General features: G+C 37.6%; 1 protein-coding gene across 5 annotated transcripts in view; it reads left to right on the forward strand.

The window, feature by feature from the left end:
* CDK6 (cyclin dependent kinase 6) overlaps positions 1-12,702 on the forward strand; it is a 208,720-nt gene that overhangs the window by 87,414 nt on the left and 108,604 nt on the right. The window lies entirely within an intron of this gene.

A 12,702-nucleotide genomic window follows, 5' to 3' on the forward strand; every position in this document is an offset into this window, starting at 1 on the left:
GAGCTTCAGAGTCAGTTTTAGTCTAACACAAACAGGACAGCCTTCAAGGCAGATGTGAAGACGGGAAGTGCCTTGGCAGGAAAGAGGCATTTCCAGGCTGGAGAGCGGTGGTGGTCGGAGGGGAACGGAGATGGTCCTTGCACTGACTGGCCACTGCAAGGAGGGACACTGCAAAGGTCTTGGGGAGGGAGGAACTGCCCACCTGGAAATATGGCTTCTCTGACAGCAAGAGGGCAAAGGGGAATGATGTGGTTGACGCTGAACAGGGTTTGGCAGTAGGTAGGGTTTGGAGAAGTTTATTAAGTTGGCAGAGGACATTGTGAAGGGACTGCACATGAATGCTGCTGGCCCGTCATCTTGCTTGCAACCCTCCAATACACAGAATAAGCACATACAGGGAAAAGAAGTTATATTCCTCCTGTCCATATGAATTGTTTATTAGCAATGGATGTGATGATTTAGTTTGAATACGTGATCTGCCAGAAACAGGACAAGATGTCAGGAAGGAAGAGTTGAATATGGAACAGCCTTCTGAGCCTTAGGAAATTCAGTTTCTGCAGCGAGTACAAGCTTTCTTCGAAAAGTATTTTATCTTACTCTGAATCTAAGCTTTTTACAAAAAATATGTTTCCAGTCTTTGTGTGAGTAAACGTTAGTCATTTTAGATTATGTCCAGTGCTCCCTTCCTTTTTTAAATCTGTGGATGGTTGTGTCTTTGCTGTTCTTGGAGAGATCTAGTCTTGCTGGATCCTGCCCAGAACGGAAAACCAACTCATTTCACCACAACCGTTGCTGGCGACAGTCTGTGACTGCCAGGCTAAGTGTCAGCATCCCTTCGGCTAATGGAGTGGGGTCTAGGATTCAAAACTGAGCCTTGAAAAGGACAGGAGAGTGGATGGTCCAGCCCAGAAAACAGGGGCCAAGGTAGATTAATTGGGACTTTCCAGTTTGCTTCATGGTACCTACCGCTGACGGAAGTGCGGAACAGAGCAGGGAGAAGGAAAGTGCTCACTTTCCAGGTGTTCGAAAGAGAGTAGGCTGGAGGCTGTGACTTAGCAAAGCACTGAGTGAGTGACTCGGGTACCCTCGGTGAGGTTTAAGTCGTTGTTTGAAGTTTAGCACAGATGTAAGTGCGTTATCAAATAGAAATAGCTATGATATTAAGTATACACTGAATTTTAAAATGCTTTTCTGAATAGAGTTCAGGGACAATATACATAAGAGTATGAATCACAGATATTGATTCTTATTCATGTATTACATTAACTGAAGCCTTATTTCTAGAGAATTTTTCTATTAAAAGTTAAAATAAATCATGCAGACTAAATAATATAACTAACCTGATATAGCAGTAACGCAAATTTGGCATCGAGAGTGGTTATTTGTCTTTGTAGCAATTCTTAGTTGACTCAATTTAGTTCTGAAGTTTTAAAACTATTTTATAAAGTTTCATAACCCTAAATAAAATAGAAGTTGCTGTTCATTCCAAAACTTTGCAGCAGTATATAGAGCATTTGGTTTTTACTCTTTGCATGAAATCTAGTTGTTTTCCAGTTTTGCTGAACAAGTTGATTCTTAATGATCTAACAAATTACCAGAATATAACTGTGCCCATATACATATATAACTAAGCTGTGTTTTTTCATTCAAAAGAGAGGAAATTTCTCCTCCTATATCAGTTCTTCATATATTTTTCTTATACGCTGAAAAATATTTTAAATTACACATGCATGATTATTTAACAGGTATACCTTTCAACTATAAAGTATTTGTATTTAATAAACGAACCTCTTCAGAATTTTCCAAGGAGTGGTTTTTTTTCCATTGTGTACTTTGACATTTTCCATTTGGGAAACCTCCATTTGGGAAGCATTTGATGAGATGATCATCAAAGAGTGGAAATGTGACTGTTGATTTCCAAACTGTTTCAAAGTACCTCATTGCATCCAAATTCTTGTATTGATTTTCCTATTTATTTGTTTACCCTTAGCCTTTGAAAATTTGTCCCATCCTTAGAAAATGTTCACAAGGAAATATTCTGCTAAATAATCCTTTTAAAATCAGGCCTTAAAATTCTAACAATAGAGTTGCGTTTTTGTTAGGCGGAACAAAGGATGTTTTATATGAGCAATCAGAAACTCTTCCATATGATGCTTTAGATGTCTTTTTAGGGTTTTAGTAGAAGATGGGTCTGTAGCCTAAGAAGCATCCCACAGAATTTTAGGACCAGGTGATGATTTCAGATCCCTAAATACAAGGTATTCTGGAATGTGCCAATTTGCTGATATTGGTAGAGTTGCCCTGGGGTAGATATCCCATGACATACTTAGCAAACAGTTTACAAGTTTAGCAAAAAGTTCCATAATGTTTTAAAAGCGTTCATACTAACACTGAGTGGTTGTCACTCTGGATTATCATTAACAGGTGACTGATCCTTTCTTAGTAAAAGAAAATTAAAAAAAAACTTGCCTATGAATTCATCTTTGCAGGAATTTCCCATGTTTAATGATTGAAAACTCAATTCTAGTGCAGATGAATCATACTGAGTTTAAATGAAACCTCTTGAGTTTGGACTTTTGCAACATTAGTCAGTGCAGAATGTTACATGTTTTGATAAAAACAGAGAAAGGAAGTGAGAAATAGAATGGAAAAGCCTGTGTGATTTTTTTTTTCTCTCTTTTACTTGAAGCTTTGGCTAGTCTTTTAATATCTGCTTGAAGTGTGGTCCCTATGATAAATAACTGAAGGTGTCTGTTGCTGTTTAACAATGTCAGAGAATTCCCTTCTCCCTGAAATCAATTAATTATAAACTGGAAATTTCAGTAGTTTGTTCACTGTTTCTTAAGTTAGCATATTTCTAGGAGCTTTCTGTGAATGTAATTCCTAGCTGCACTGGTGCTTTTGTTTCTCTTCGTCTGTGGAGCCAGGGCTCTACTGTAAGGATAGAATTCTATCACTTTTTTTTTTTTTTTTTTTTTTTTTCACATTTGATGTGGTATTTTGCATACAGCTGCAGAGTAGACAGTTACCTTTGAAAAGAACATTTGGCTGGTTTAATTTGATTAGAGCAAACCACCTCAATCATTTCTGAACTAAGACCGTTTTCATTTTAACTTGGCAGTAGGAGTTGGGAATGTACTGACTGTGCTTAGATGTTTGGGGGAGGACTCGTTTGGATACACAGCTACCGCCGAAGTGAAACAACCTTAGAGGACTTTGCCCACTCTGCTCCTTCCCCTTAAAAAGGGAGGGCTGTGAAGCCATTGAATGTCACGTTTAACTTTCACTCATTATGACAAGGAATTGGACTCCTCATGAGTGTTTCTACAAAAAATTGGAAACCTTTAATGCAAAGAAATACATAATCATACATTTAAAAAAAACCCCATGATATTAAAAACAGATCCAGGACATGAAAGTCTTTCATTTACAACAAACTTAAACATCCCTAGCAACAGCATTTTGAATAGAGTTATAATAAAATCCAACATATAAATAGAAATATGGTGGGTTTCTCATAGACACATTGTATCAATGTTAAAATTGTATCCCTTTTAGTAAGTCTTAGTAAGATTCCTACATTCTGTGATTCTCCTAGCTTTGACTTTCTACCACCTTCCTCCTTGTATAAACACATTGTGATTTTTTTATGTTGCATATTAAAGTTGAAATTAGATTCTTTATATTTAAAGTATTATGTATTGTATATGATTTTTGCTTTTCAGTTGCCCTCAGTGGTAATCAAATAATTTTCCTAGAAAAACTCTTGTGGCTGTCTAGAATATCAATGTGTCTCATAATAAATGACAGCCCTTCAATAAATTATAGTCAGATGGTATTCTCCAGAAAAGACAGTTCTGATCTTTAAGTGCTCTGACTTTGCAGTAGTGGATCACCATATGTACAATGTTTTAACAGGAAGATTACAGTTGAAGGAAGATCTTCTGGTTATGCTTGTATTATGTTCTGAAAACCAATATGCACAGTTAACTGCTCATCTGTGTGATGGGGGAATTGCATCCATACCTTCCAGCTAATTCAAGAATACAGTTGTAAATTTAAGGCTTGAGTTTCCACTGGTGAAGTTAAAGTCCATAGAGCTACACTGATTCAAACAGCTCTGGTTCTTCAAATCATAAATTCCTAATGTTAAGATGAACAAAGATGCCTTAGGACAGGCAGGCTGTGGAGAGATGTCCCATCAAACATGCACATTTGAGACCTTACCGTTCAGATTTTAGATGCTGCAACTACTGAGTTCACCAAACTGGGGTATATAAATAGTTCTTTCATTAGGAGGTTTTTCACTGGTATGGTCTCAGAGTTTCTGTTGACCTGTTTCACTCCTCCTAAGTACATTCCCTTTTAGCACTGCAAATAATTCCTCTCTACCTTAGTATGTACCCTCTGAAATATTTGAAGTCTATCTCTATGTTGTCACCTAAGCAATTTGTACAATGCTGTGCTTACTCCCGAACTCCCGGTTGCATCACAGACACGGTCATTTCAGTGGTATGTACGTCTCCCTTCTTCAAGAGAAAATGCTTCTGTAGCTACAGAGACTTTCTAATTGCTGTACAGCATTGAAAGTTTATGTCTAACTTGTTATTCACTAGCACAGCACTAGTACCTTTATTATTTATTTCCAGGTTTCTTTGGGACAGTGAAAGTTAATGACCTGTATTATTTTTCTCTACTAGGAAGTAGGTAATGAGGTGAATCTCATTTTGCTAATTTTATCTAACAGCATACTTTGTTTGTATTTGTGATCTTTATGACATAGAGATTGAGCAGCATCTGCACTTCTAATTAGTGTGTTGTGTATCCTTAGATAACCTTCTAGATTGTTAATGGAGATAGGCCTACCCACTGATGTTTGTGGTTTCCTTGCAGACATCTCTAATCAATTTGTTGCCTTAATGTTCATCTTTGCTTTTTATAAAATGCTGAGGAACAAGATTTGATCAAAGCAATAATACCCATATCCAGACAGGTTTGAATCAGTGACTACAGTCTGAAAATCAGAATTAAATGTCTCATTAAACTTAAAAGATTTGGCATTCTTGGAAGGGCCCAGACAAGTTAGTACTTCTGCAGAACTGAGCACCTGTATCTCTTCATTGCATGGAATTCCATTCATCACATTGCCTTTTCATTTGTAACATCATTAAAAAAAACCAGAGTTGCCTGGCATTACTTAATTCTATGCTGCTTATTATTCATGTTGTCTCTCTTCTTAAGAAATCAAGGTTTTATTACTTTTTCATTTTATTTGGTCAGATTAAAACATCTTTTAGAGATGTCAGTTATTTCAAAAGCAAATCTTTATGCAGTAGTGAAAAAATACAAACAGGAATGAGACTGAAACAGAAGACCATGTCAGTACAACAGCAAGAATAGTTAGGAGTTGAACTGAAGAGTCAGGTAACCCAGTTGACTAAAAATGAAAGGTATTTGTGGCTATAGATAAAACGCAGATAGGTGAATTACACTGATGAGGGAGTCTCTTTAGAAGACATTTTAAGTATATTAGAATGTCCCAAATCAATAGGATATTGTGATGTCTGTAAGGAAATACATTTCAAAGACCGCTTGGTTTCCAGTAACCCAGAGTTGAGAGTGGGCAAGACCATTCTCCAGAAACAAAGCTTAAGTCATAAAAAGCAAATTTAAATCTTCTGCCATCCTCTAGATCAGTGAAAGGATATTGAGCCTATAATTCTGGGAGAAGCTGGAAAGTCAACTAAGTTTACTAAAAGAGTAATAAAGGACAATTTCAACCACTGTTCATAATAAAGTGGACAAATCAGACAAGGTTTAAAGACAAAATTTACAGACACCATCAGTGAAGCAGCTGTTCCTGGAGTGCAAGCAAGAGCGACCATTCTGCATAGCCTGAAGTAACTTGCAATAGCTTGTTTAAGAAATTCTTATAGTCAAGACACACAGTCATAGTGGCCGCAATAATTAAATCTTATTTTGGGGGGAAAGGGATGGTTCCCAAACTTGATGTAGTAACAATAGGCTTTAGAAAAGAGAGATTAAGAAACAGGAGGTAATAAAAAAATTCAACAGTCAAGAGGAAGCATATGAAAATGCTTAGATTTAACATTAGAGATTTGTAGCAGCCCATTTTGTCACTTGAGTCATACACCTTTCCCTGGTGTGTTGCTTGGTCCAGTCACTGGAAATCCGGGCTGCTGCTTTGGAGCTATAGCTTCTTCCTGGGTGCTAGGTATAACAGGACAGTTTAAATGTATTGCTTCCTCAAACTCTCCAGAGCGATGAGGGATGTCAAAGGGAGACACCAAACTTTCTTTCTCCCTCTTATGGCTCTGCTCCAGTATATCATGATGGATGCACAGAAGGTACACATAGCCATGCATAAAAAAATAAAACAGGAATGTAAGATAATTGTCAGCAGACATCTAACTTTAACCATCTGAATGTTAAAAGTGTACTCCATCCTAGGCATTTAGAGTCTCCCCATAGTGAGTGCAGAGAGAGGATGGGCTTTCTGAGAATAATTCATCCCACACACCCTCCGTATCCACGCTGGAGCAGAATGAATTGCCCTCTGGAAATGCCTGCCTCTCTCTTGTTGACTGCAGAGATAGCACAGGTCACTAATGCAGAGTGGTCACCCAACTGTAGCCTGCTACAGCCAGAGGAGATTAATGCCAGTCAGTAAGGTTCAAGTTTTAAGGTGGAAAGTGGAAAGACTAGTAGGGAGTTTGTACAGCACGTAAGAGAAGTTACGAAAGCAAATGGGAAATTATTTTGGGTGTGGGGGAACAAAAAGATGGCATTGGAATCAGAGAGCACTTCAACTATGAGAAATTAGAGGAGGTAATCGAATAAGAAAATAGCATTATAGGGCATTTTTTTTTTTTTTTTAATTAACCAAAGTCTGTAGTATATGGATTGTTGGTAGGGGTTTGTACAAGACACTTTTTTTTATCTGGCAAAAAATGATGTACTTTTCCTAATAGCGGAGTGTGGGTTTCTGTGAAATGTACTGACTTTAGACAATCTGCTTCTGGTTTGTGCTTGGCTTTAAAGTACTAAGGGGAGCAGGATGTAGCTGGAATGGGTGGGCATTGCCTGTTACCCTGTACCCAAATTTAAGCTCAAGCAGAAGCTGTTTTGGTTGAACCTGGTTAATCTTTTACAAGAGCAAGAGTAGCTGAAGATGGGTGTTGGAGATGGCCACTCATGCAGCCTACAAGTGGTTTAAGGCACCTTTCAAAGCTTTCTCAGATATAGTTTCTCTTGTGTATTTTTCTCATTTCCCTTCAGTCTGCCATACTGGTCTCATACTGGATTTGCCACTAAGTGGGCTACTTACCTCATTATTGATAAAATTCTGATGCTGCACATAGTTTCATTGCCTCAAATTCCTTCTGAGAAAATTACGTGATAGTACAATTGCAAGTAGCTGGAAAATTCCGGTGTCTAACTTATATTCCGCTCTGAATTATGCAAGATCTGACTGCTTGGAAAGCAGTGGTACTATACCTTCATCTCTTGGAATAATTTTTTTGGAACTTAAAGTTTTATTTTTCCATAATCTCAAAACATGTCAGCCCAGATTGCTTGGTAATAACCTGAAAAATTAAAATCAATCAATAATGCTAACAGATTCTGCTCCATTTTTTATGTTGAGTGTCTGTTGGAGCTAGTTCTTTTATAGCTTGATTTACAAAGCTTGAAAACAGCTTTTTTTATTATGGAACCACTAAGACAATATAATTATAGTAAAGAAAATAAGTTGCTCTATTAAGCTGTTTGGATATGCATATTACATATGGGGGTGTGTCTATATTTGGAAAAGAAAAACCATGAAAATTTCAAGGTTTGACTGCATTTATACCAGGAAATTCAGAATTATTATTTTGTAACATGGATGAGGATTATTAGACATGTAGGACTGCAATTAGTTTAAATTCTGTGCCTTAAAAATGTCTGAACAGTTTTCTTTTTTAAAGTTAAAAGAAAAAATTGAAAGGGAATGAAGGCAAGCCAGGAAAAAAAACATTCCAAAAGCTAATTGTTTTTAAAAAGTTACCTGACATTGAAAATTGGAACTTGGAACTGAAATGCCATCTCACTCCTAAGTATAATAAAAGAGTAATTTTTATTAAATGTATTCTGGAAAGAGTAAATGAAAATTATAAAGCCTGATGTGAGTGGCAAAGAGCCCAGGCAATATCCAAAAGAGTAAACATCTAATGGCTTAACCTAACTGGGGCAGAGTCTGCTGCAGCAGGCAATTGAACAGGGGATGTCAATATTTAAAAGCAGCAGAACTAATTTTTGAAACAGATGGCTTTTTTTTCCCCCTGTGTGCAGTACATATATGGCAGTACATATATTTAAAAATATATATTTTTAAAGGTTTTAGGGAATATTTAGATGATGGCATTATGTATCTCCTTTTAATATTGACTCTTTTTTAAATTTTTCAAATCTTGTAAAATTTAAGGTCACTTTGATCTTACTTCTTTCAAGCCTGAAATTGCTATCTTTAAATTGCATTATTCACCCAGTTCCAGAACTCATTCATCTCAGACCACATCCTTTATACAAAAATATTGCAATATCATCTTGTCAGCTTTTAAACGGAGGCTCTTCTTAAAAAGACTCTTGAGTTCTGAAATAATTTAACTAAAATTTTCTGAATGGACATGATTATCTTGGCATTTCTAATATATTGATCACTGCCATTTTCACAAGCCTGAAAAAGTGTTCTTGTGCTTTGGAAAACCTAAATCCATGTCACTTGTCTGCCTTCTGGAGTGAAATTACGCGGGTGGTACTGTGCTTAGATCAATGGTCATATACCATAGGGGCTTGCGTACAGAGGCATTCATGGAAATGAAGACTACTGTGTCTTCCTGGATTTAGCAAAAAAAAAAAAACAAACCTCTACTGTGTATGTTTCTTTCAAATGGACTTGAGACAGTTATTTCACAGTCAAATATTTTCATAATCCAGGCACAGATTCTCATTTCAGAACATATAGATGCCAGTTGTGGTGTTTGAAAACCAAGACATACCTGCATGAAAAGTAGGTAAGGGAAATCACCAGAAAGTTTGACTTTTTTCTTCACAGAAAGTCACTTCAATTCTGTGATAACTCGGGAAGCTGCTGAATGGACCTTTATAAAACATATGAACTAAGTCACTTCTAAGTGGAGACAGCTGGGGTCTATTTAATATCCTGTGTAAAATGGTAGAGGTCAGCTTCCTGGAATAACTTAGGAGTTTTATTTCACGAATATCCTCCTGCTGCAGGGACCTGGGGTAACGGTGAGGCTCTCGAACTAAAATGCGGCGTAAGCAAAAGCTCCAGGGCCGTAGCTCTCGTTCTACCTCTGCATTTCTTGTGGGGTGGTAGGAAGCATCTTGTGGCCTGTGATACCTGTGCATCCTCATAAATGTCTGTTTTGTGGGTGCTTATTAATGCAGGCAACTAATATCATTTTTTTCTTCCAATCCTATTTTCTTATGATTTAGGCATTGGGATACTAATTGAAAATCATCAAGAAGTGACACTTCGGACAATAAGTGATTCTCAAATGTACTGACGACCCTACATACCTGGGTTATTTTTTAATTTGGGACCTTGGTTCCTAAATCACTTAACGTATCTTGGCAATTTTATGATGTCTAATTTTGCCCTTGCAATTAATGCCACCATATCTTTACTATCTAAGATCATATGTTCCCTGTATCTATTCAATTTAACTACTCTTGACTCCTGCTATTCCATTTTATATTGGCCATGTGGGTGAAAAAAATTCTATTTGTCTTTGTAGGCCTGTGCCACTGTTAAGTGTTTGCACAAATGCAGAAGTTACACGATATAGCAATTGATATAATTGGTAGTCCAGTGACACTGTAGTCCAGTGATACCTTAATTAAAAGCCTGTGGTGCAATAAGCATGAAAATTCATACAAAAATTGTACATAAATAATGATGTCCAGTATGATTACATATATTTCACAGTGTGGAAATTTGGCTTTTCCTTGACTACATATTTGAACAGAAGATAAATGGAAGCTCTAAAGAAGAAGTGAGAAAGATAATTGTTTCTGTTAGATGGACAAAAGATGGAAACTGAAAACAAAAATAATAGTAGCGTGTCACTGGAATAGGCAAGCTGATCACAGCCAGAAAAGGCTTTTGTAGACGGTGCTGATTCTGTGGGCCCTGTATGGTGTGTAGTGTTGCCTGTTCAGTCAACTGTACAAAGGCTCAAGACCATCAGCTGTGGTATAAGTGTCTGTGCTGTTTCTCCAAACAGAGGTAAATAGGATTATTGCAGCGTTTGGGGGTGCATTAGAGAAAATAATGAGGAGCAACTCCTTCAGCCCTCGATGGCTCTTGACTTGTTCTTGAAATAAAAATAATTACATTAATAAAACAGTTCATATGTGGCTTAGAAAGGGTTAGAACAATTTCTGTCTCACCCAGTATTTTTCTGAAGTGAGGAAGAGCAGATAGCTTAGGGAATGGTGTAAGAGCCCGACGACCTGAAGTGATAATTCCTGGCAAATTAAGGCTCGACAGTTTTGACACCGACTTGCTCTGTGATCTTAAGCAATCTGCGTCCACTTCTTTGTAAGTCCATGCAGCATTTGCAAGCAGATGTGAGCCAGCCCTGCCTCATTCCCAGGCAGATGCCTACTCGCTCTGCCGGTGCTTTGAGCCAGCTGGAAGCCGCGTAGCCATGTTAGTGCTGCGGAGCCTCAGCCATTACGCTCTGCTGTCCTCAGATCTTCCTCGGCTCACCCTGAGCTGACACTGGCTGCCTGGACGTTGCAGAGCACGCTCTCCTTTGCTCACAGAGCTTGGGTAGATGTATTATAGTTTGCTCATTTTTTTCAGAAATGTGAAAGATGTTGTTGCAAAACAACCACAATACGGTTTTGTTGTGTATATACATCTGACATGCAGTATCATTTACCAAATGCTGAATTCATTTCAAAACTATCCATGCATTAAAATGTAAACCCTCATCTCATGCTTCTAGAAGACGCCCCAAAAGAAATAGTTGCCTTTGCCCCGAAGTAATAAAACAGTCGAATAAAATTTATTGCCAGCTCAAAATGCTACTAACACCTCATTTTCATTGCCAAACTCTGCAAATAATCTTTAATTTGTTTTCTTTTACATATGTGTGCAAGAGCTTAAAGGAAATACTTAAAGAGCTGTACAGCCTGTAGAATACTTCACTCCATGTGCATTAATCTTCAAACGGCTGGCTCACAGTGCCGTGTAAACTGGCTGGAAAAGGAGGAAATGTGTATTAGACTCCTACCTGAAGAACTGGAGGATGAAAGCACCTGAGAATCTTACAGAAATAGACACTTGTAGTTTTCTTTACATGTGCTATGAATTAATTTAAAATAAAAAAAAGAAAGCTTAGTAGAAGAAATTACATAACAGCCAAGGAGTTTGTATGGCCATGTGTGAATGACTGTGAATGGGAAAAAGAGCAGCCGTGAAGTCCATATTTATAAAAACTTGTAAGATGTAATGTCTTAAATTCTGATGGAACGTATAAGGAATTTGCATGCTAATGGAAACGAGGATCCCTTTTTATGTATCAAGTGTTTAAGAGTAATTGCCCCCTGGCTAAATTTATTAAGCCAGAAAAATCTTGTAAATTTCTATTGAAGATTTATTAGTCCCATTTGTTTCTGTTCTGTACAACATGAATATTAAACTCAATCCTGCAAGTTTGTCACAGGTGAAACTCCCTTTCAAATTAAAGGAAATTCTGGACCTGAGCCAAAGCCAGTTAAATGCATGTACTGACTTCATGAGGCTTAGGTAAAGGCTCTTGTGTGCAGAGCTTTTTAGGCTTGTTCCTGGTCTGTGGGGCTTGACTGAATAGGGCAGAGGCATTTTCAGTGTCTTTTTTTTTTTTTTCTTTTGACTTCTCCCTCATTTTAAGTTCCTCATGAGAAGAAATATTTTTAAATATCTTCAAAAATCAATTGAACATAATCTGGAATCCCACCAAGTAAAATTGCTCAGTTATAGTCTTCCCAGGAAAGAGTCATGTCTCCTAAATTCAGTTAAATTCAAGCATCTTGTCTAAATTAGTCATCTAGGCATCTTCCATAGCAAGCAGGGACAGACAGTACCCACCCCCTCCCTGAGTGATTCAACCAACCTACTTTTTTCCTTTGAATATACAGAGGCCTACATGATCCGTCCAGACTAACCACCAAACCCTTGAGCAGCTCCATTACATGAGTTATATCTCTTCCACAGTAGCTGAGAGGAGGACTCAGCACTCCACGAGCTCTCCTAGGCTGTTGTGTAGATGGATGGCATTTGAACTGTCTGACGATGGGTAGCCAAAGACAGCTACGTTCAGCGGAGTTGTTTGTTAGTTTTCTTGCAAGCCTTAAATCTGCCTTCTGTATGTGCTGAATTTAAGTGTTACCTTAACTTTGTATTCCCTTAGTTTTGATGCTTTGGTTTTAGAATAAATATCCCCTCACTGTTTTCTTTCACTTATGAAGTTATATTTTACTCTCTGTCACTCAGTTTTTCTTTTAGAAAGCAACTTACGTATAAAGAGGAGTGCAATGTTTAGGTGCGTAAATCTGGCTGCCTCCCAAAACCTGGCCCAATCCCGTTTGTTTTTCTTTACCCATGTGAGCAATTGCCTTTGTCTTTCA

This window comes from Aquila chrysaetos, chromosome 3 (genome assembly GCF_900496995.4).
Source record: "Aquila chrysaetos chrysaetos chromosome 3, bAquChr1.4, whole genome shotgun sequence".
NCBI lineage: Eukaryota > Metazoa > Chordata > Aves > Accipitriformes > Accipitridae > Aquila > Aquila chrysaetos.